Source organism: Nilaparvata lugens, chromosome 2, assembly GCF_014356525.2.
Source record: "Nilaparvata lugens isolate BPH chromosome 2, ASM1435652v1, whole genome shotgun sequence".
Taxonomy (NCBI): Eukaryota; Metazoa; Arthropoda; class Insecta; order Hemiptera; family Delphacidae; genus Nilaparvata; species Nilaparvata lugens.
The window spans coordinates 82,981,010-82,987,946 of NC_052505.1; the positions used below are offsets into that span (position 1 = coordinate 82,981,010).

The 6,937-nt window shown below is 33.2% G+C and overlaps 1 protein-coding gene across 4 annotated transcripts in view; it reads left to right on the forward strand.

The window, feature by feature from the left end:
• Positions 1-2,623, forward strand: part of LOC111064455 (proteoglycan Cow) — a 220,830-nt gene extending 218,207 nt beyond the window's left edge. For all 4 annotated transcript variants that reach the window (XM_039421927.1, XM_039421928.1, XM_039421924.1 and 1 more), the window contains exon 11: positions 325-2,623. The gene's annotated coding sequence lies outside the window, so the exon portion shown is untranslated. The remainder of the gene's footprint in view (positions 1-324) is intronic.
• The last annotated feature ends 4,314 nt before the right edge of the window (positions 2,624-6,937 follow it).

A 6,937-nucleotide genomic window follows, 5' to 3' on the forward strand; every position in this document is an offset into this window, starting at 1 on the left:
TATAATCTTTGATGAGAATAACATATTAGGTAGGCGTTCAGATCACAATTCGAATTGCAATGACATTTACAATATTATCAGCTGCAATTTATTAAATCGCAAGTCAGATTTTAGCTACTTACAATAATTAGATTTGAAAATAGAGGTTTCTGGCTGACTCCGGTTTTGCTTTCCATTATGTTTCCTTGAGTGAATGTGTAATATTTTTTGGCCATTTGATGAATTAACTAAATCTGAAGATGCAATCAGGTAAGGAAATGTGTGTTTCAAGGCCCGCGTTTCATTCTTAATTCAATTATTTGATCAATTTTTCGTTTTTTCAAGGTTCGTTAAGCTGGTTCATCTTGAGCCGATTCACTACTTGAGCTGATTTCCCCCACCATTCCAGTCCAGGTCCATCCTCACCGTCATCACATCTACAGCTGTGTAAAATAGTTTCCCCAAGGGATCAGTCGTATGTTGCATTTTTAGGAGTTTTTCATAGTTTGAGTTGTATGTAGCGAATTCGCTTTCCAATCATTTCTCAAGTGTGAATAGAATGAAATAAAAGATACGGTTAAGTTACATGTTGAAAAGAATGAGAGGTACAGTAGTAGCTTATGGTGACTTGCTACACATCTTTCAAAAATTCACCTAATTCATGATTGATGATTGATCCCTTGAATTATTCAATTACCAGTTCCGTGCAATACAGTAAATTGGTGCGTCCTAAAATATATGCAAAATAATTATAGTCTCATATAGATATAATTTGTGAAGAAAACAGACCATAATTAGAGTTATAGTGCAATATAGGACATAATCAATGGCAATTTATCAATTTAGAGTTGTAATAAACTGAAGAAATAGCTGCAATCTCTCAGAGTACTTGAAAAATGTCGACACGGCTTAGTTCTAGAGGTCTTCATTTAATTTTTCAACAATATCCTCTCAGTATAGGCCAATTTAACAAGAATGAAATGTCCAATGGTCATTTCTCAATGACCATCACTTTGTCATATCTCATCACTGAAGAGTTATAGTGAAGAAACTAGTATTAATTTGATTTATTATGAATAATCAATGTTATTCAGACATAAAGCAGCTGGAGCTCTTCTCAGTAGATACTATGATCATTGAAGCTTTATTTCACTGTTAGCATATATACTAACAATGAAAATATTTATCAAATACGAAGACAAAACTCATTAATCCGTAGTATAATGTGTCATGAAACTTTTAATAGCTGTTGAGCTATGCTGTTGTTGAGATTGTATGATTGAAAATCGTAAATCTTGGAAAAGGAAGATTGCCAAAATATGCCAGATGACATAATATAAAATCAATGTCCTGCACACTTAATACTTGCAGAAGATGTGCACTATCGAACTATTTGTTTTCAAAAAAAAAACTATAATCAATTATTAGTGTTGGTCTCTAGTAAGCAATGTGCATTTTGTGAATTTATTGAAATGAAAGTAGCAGACTCAATAAAAAATAGCTTCACCCAGGAGGGTGGGAGAGAGAGAGAGAGAGAGTCAACTGCACCCTTCACCCGTCCTCCTATAGGCAAACTAAAGGCAGCATTCCACTTCAGTTCTATATGTAAATAGACCATAATCAGCAAGTAAAGAACCATAATATTGAAGAGAGTAGAAAAGCTAATTTTATCATGCTAAATATCTCACTATCATGGAATACAAATAATATACATGTAATGTACGTATGTATTTAAAGTATAATTAATAAATATACGATTTTTAATTTTATAATTTGTAATAAGTGATCAAATATGCCATTATAGAATGAAATAAATTCAATCCAGTAGGTGTCATTTTACAATAGTGCTTCTATATGAGTGTCTATTTAAAAATGAGTGTTAGTTACTATTGTAAGCATTTGACTACGAGAGTACGGTAGGCCATCTTATTAGTTATGCCATCTTATAATCTAATAGATATTGGAAGAAATTGAGGACATTTTATTTCCATTTCACTACATTTTTAATCTGGTAACAGATGATGTTGTTTCATTAGCACATGACGAATGATTGTTTCATTTGTACTTGTTTCATAGTAGACTAGATTTGATTTGTAAATATTTTATATTTTAGTTTAGTTTGTTTTTATATTTATTGTAAACTAGTTTATTTTCTCGAGATTGGTTGTTATTTAAAAGCTTTATCCAATATCAACATTGACCGTTCGCTGTGGGAGAGAATCCCAAAACTTCAAGACTATATCTGTGTAGTTGACTTTATTCAGTTATATATTTCTTCCATGAATCGAGTGTAATTCTATGAAAACGTTCATTCAAAACAAGCTTGTACTTCGGTTTATAAAATTATAAATATTTTTGTTGTTGTAGAAAGTTGGTACAGTACCTAAAAGGAATGAAGAATGTAAGATTTCATCCCATGTGCATTGAAATTAGTTATAGTTAACGCGCCTCCTTTGCAAAATTCAAGAGTGGTTACACTCACATAAAGTATGCATATTCTTCCTTTATTGCTGTATAGGTATTGATTGTGAGAGAAAACTCTTGAGGAAATTGTATTTTCAACGTATATTATACTTTTATGATATAATATTACCATATAAGTGATGGGCACACTCCTCACAAGTAGAAGATAGCATATTCTAACTACAGTTTATAAAGAATTGAATTGGCTGAAACTCAAACTAAGATTTGAAAATTGTCTTTTGAATGAAAGGTTGGTTTTGTTGAATGAGCACTTCAAGCTGATGGCTACTTTATTTCATTTCTTCTATCTTCTTAATTGTAAAGATGATAATAATACTATATGTTGTAAAAGTAATGATGTTCATGTTCTAAACATTTAGGTGTATATTATTTTGGTATGAATGAGACTATATATGTAGCTCGGAAGTTCATAATAAAGTGATTAGTAAAATTTGTTTAAAATGCTGTGTCTGTTATTTTTTACCTTCTATTCTCCATAACACAGATAATTATAAAACTGAATGATTCCTGTATCATATATTTAAAGAGATAAAGTGGTCGTAATGTATGATGTAAGTTTAGTGATAGTGGACAAAATCACAAATCAAAATAGTGTAATGATGGTACTGGCGTACTCCGAAATCACCCCGTAACATATAAAATTAATTGAACTGAGCTTAAGTGTTATTACCATTACCTATAAAAGTATTACTAATGGTATTGATTGAAAAAGACTAAGAAATTGTCAAAAAACCACTGATAGTTAGAAAGACCGGTTTCGGTTATTACACCATTGTCAACCTCTGATAAACTGTTTATCAGAGATTGACAATGGTGTAATAACCGAAACCGGTCTTTCTAATTATCAATAAATCAGTGGTTTTTTGACAATTTCTTAGTATTTTTCATTCAATATGAATAATTACCACAATATCAACTTCTCAACTACACAAAAAGTATGACTAATGGTACTATTCATACAAGATTTATTAGAACTGTGCAGAATTTCCTGAATACCGAATCTGCCTTACAGCTTAGAGTACTATCATTCCTGAGAGTTTGAGCGATTTTAATTTTTGACCATTTTTGCAAAATTCAAGGATTTGATAAAAAATGCAGACCACCCAGATATCAGATTACATACAGGGTGAGTTATTCACTGAAACAAGAATCTTAACTCCACTCTCAGATCAGAAAAATCTCCCGGGAGGGGTCGCGCCTGGTCTTTTGCACCCAGTCATAACTGATCAAGGTCATTTCTTTGCACTCATGAAAAGTATGCATCCCCCACCTAAGTACCTTCAAATGGACTCTCCCACTAGACAGTGATGCAGTTGGCGCCTTATTTCCGTTGTCCCAGTCACTGTGACACACGCTTTTCAACAAGTACTGGTCGAATACACCCAGCGCGACTTGTCACGCTATCCGTATACGGGTCGAATCCACCCAGTGCGACCTGTCGCGTTTTCCGCATATGGGTCGAATCCGCCCAGCGCGACTCCTTGTGTGTGCTACTTTTACTTCTCAAACATAAATGAAACGGAAGAGGAACGAATTTTGAGACGTTTAGAAAGTGTTGAAAGAGAGGAAAGACGTGAATAAGAAAGACTAGAAAATCCAGCAATAAAATCTCAAATTTTATCGTACTCTGTCACATTTTACTGCACCTGGTCTAATCCACCCAGTGCGACCGCTCATGTGATTTTCACTTGCGCGACCTCTCTAGGGCTTAAAATGCTTATAACTCAAGAATAGAAGTAAATTGCGCCAGTGTGATGATATTGAAGAAAAATCACTCGTCTTCAAATGCTTATAACTTAAGAATAGGAGTGACTTTCGCCAGTGTGATGACATTTTAATGTTCCTCCCGTCAAGTTCTATCATTCCTGAGAGTTTTAGCGATTTTATTTTTGAGAAATCCATGAACATCATCCATGAATCATCATGGATTTCATGGAAAATGCAAATTTCCCAGATTTGTTTTATATTCAGGCTTTGGATAGAGGTTGACTAAACAAGTGTCATGTTATAATATGAGAAGTTTCGCTACAATACAGAGTTATTTACTGAAACATAAAATGTTGCCTTACAAAAAATTGATGAAAATCATGGACTAACTATCGTGAAACACACTGAAACAAAAAGTATCTCAGATTTGGCTGAAATTTGGTCATATCTCATGAACGGTAAGGAATTTTGCAAATATGATTCCAGATTCGTGTTTCTCACATCAAATACCATGAGATCTCGGAGTTTAAGCGATATCAATTATTCACAAAAAAAATTATGTAAACAATGGACTAAATTTCATGAAACACACTGAAACAAAAAGTATCTCAGAATTTTGCAAATATAATTCAAGATTCATGTTTCTTCATCAGAGACCATGAAATCGCGATGTTTGAAAGATTTTTATTTTCCACCAAACTTTGATGGGTACCATGGACTAACCATCGTGAAAGACACTAAAACAAAAAGTATCTCAGATTTGGCTGAAATTTGGTCATATCTCCTGATCGGTAGAGAACTTTGCAAATATGATTCCTGATTCGTGTTTCTCACATCAAAGACCTTGAGATCACGAAGTTTGAGCAATTTTTATTTTTCACAAAAAATTGATGAAATCATGGACTAACCATCGTGAAACACACTAAAACAAAAAGTATCTCAGATTTGGCTGAAATCTGGTCATATCTTCTAAAAGGTAAGGAATTTTGCAAATATGATTGCAGATTAGTGTTTCCTGCATCAAAGACGATAAGATCACTAAGTTTGAGCAATTTCTATTTTTCACAAAAAATTGGTGGAAATGATGGACATCGTGAAACACATTAAAACAAAAAGTATCTCAGATTTGGCTGAAATTTGGTCATATCTCCTGATCGGTAGAGAATTTTGCAAATTTGATTCCTGATTCGTGTTTCTCACATCAAAGACCTTGAGATCACGAAGTTTGAGCGAATTTTATTCTCCACAAAAAATTGATGGAAATGATAGACATCGTGAAACACACAAAACAAAAAGTATCACAGATTTGGCTGAAATTTGTTCAAATCTCCTGAACGGTAAAGAATTTTGCAATTATGATTCCAGATTCGTTTTTCTCGAATCAAAGACCTTAAGATCTCGACATTCGAGAGATTTTTATTTCCCACCAAAAATTGATGGGAACCATGGACAAACAGTCGTGAAACACAATAAACAAAAAGTATCTCAGATTTCTATTCTAAACATTTAGGTGTATATTATTTTGGTATGAATGAGACTATATATGTAGCTCGGAAGTTCATAATAAAGTGATTAGTAAAATTTGTTTAAAATGCTGTGTCTGTTATTTTTCACCTTCTATTCTTCAAAACACAGATAATAGAATAATTATAAAACTGAATGATTCCTGTATCATATATTTAAAGAGATAAAGTGGTCGTAATGTATGATGTAAGTTTAGTGATAGTGGACAAAATCACAAATCAAAATAGTGTAATGATGGTACTGGCGTACTCCGAAATCACCCCGTAACATATAAAATTAATTGAACTGAGCTTAAGTGTTATTTACATTACTAATAAAAGTAGGTATTACTAATGGTACTATTCATACAAGATTTATTAGAAATGTGCAGAATTTCCTGAATACAGAATCTGCCTTACAGCTTTAAGTACTATCATTCCTATGAGAGTTTGAGCGATTTTTTGCAAAATTCAAGGACTTAATAGAAAATGCAGATCTCCCAGATATGAGATTACATACAGGGTGAGTTATTCACTGAAAAAAATCCTAACTCCACTCTCAGATCATAAAAATCACTCGTCTTAAGCAAAATCTGAGATACTTCTTGCCTCAGTGTGGTTCACGATGGTTAGTACATGCTCCAATCAATTTTTTGTGAAAAACGTAAATCGCTCAAACTCTGTGATCTAATAGTCTTCAATGTTAGAAACACGAATCTGGAATCATATTTGCAAAATTCCTTACCGTTCAGGAGATATGACCAAATTTCAGCCAAATGTGAGATACTTCTTGTCTCAGTGATGTTCACGATGGTTAGTCTATGCCAACAATCAATTTTTTGTGAAAAATGAAAATCGCTCAAACTTTGTGATCTCATTGGTCTTTGATGCGAAAAACACGAATCTGGAATCATATTTGCAAAATTCCTTACGGTTGAGGAGATATGACCAAATTTCAGCCAAATCTGAGATACTCCTTGTCTCAGTGATGTTCACGATGGTTAGTCCATGCTTCCAATCAATTTTTTGTGAAAAATGAAAATCGCTCAAACTCTGTGATCTTATGGTCTTTGATGCGAGAAATACGAATCTCGAATCATATTTGCAAAATTCCTTACCGTTGAGGAGATATGACAAAATTCCAGCCAAATGTGAGATACTTCTTGTCTCAGTGTGGTTAACGATGGTTAGTCCATGCTACCATTAAATTTTTTGTGAAGAATGAAAATCACTCAAACTTTGTGATTTTATGGTCTTTGATGAGT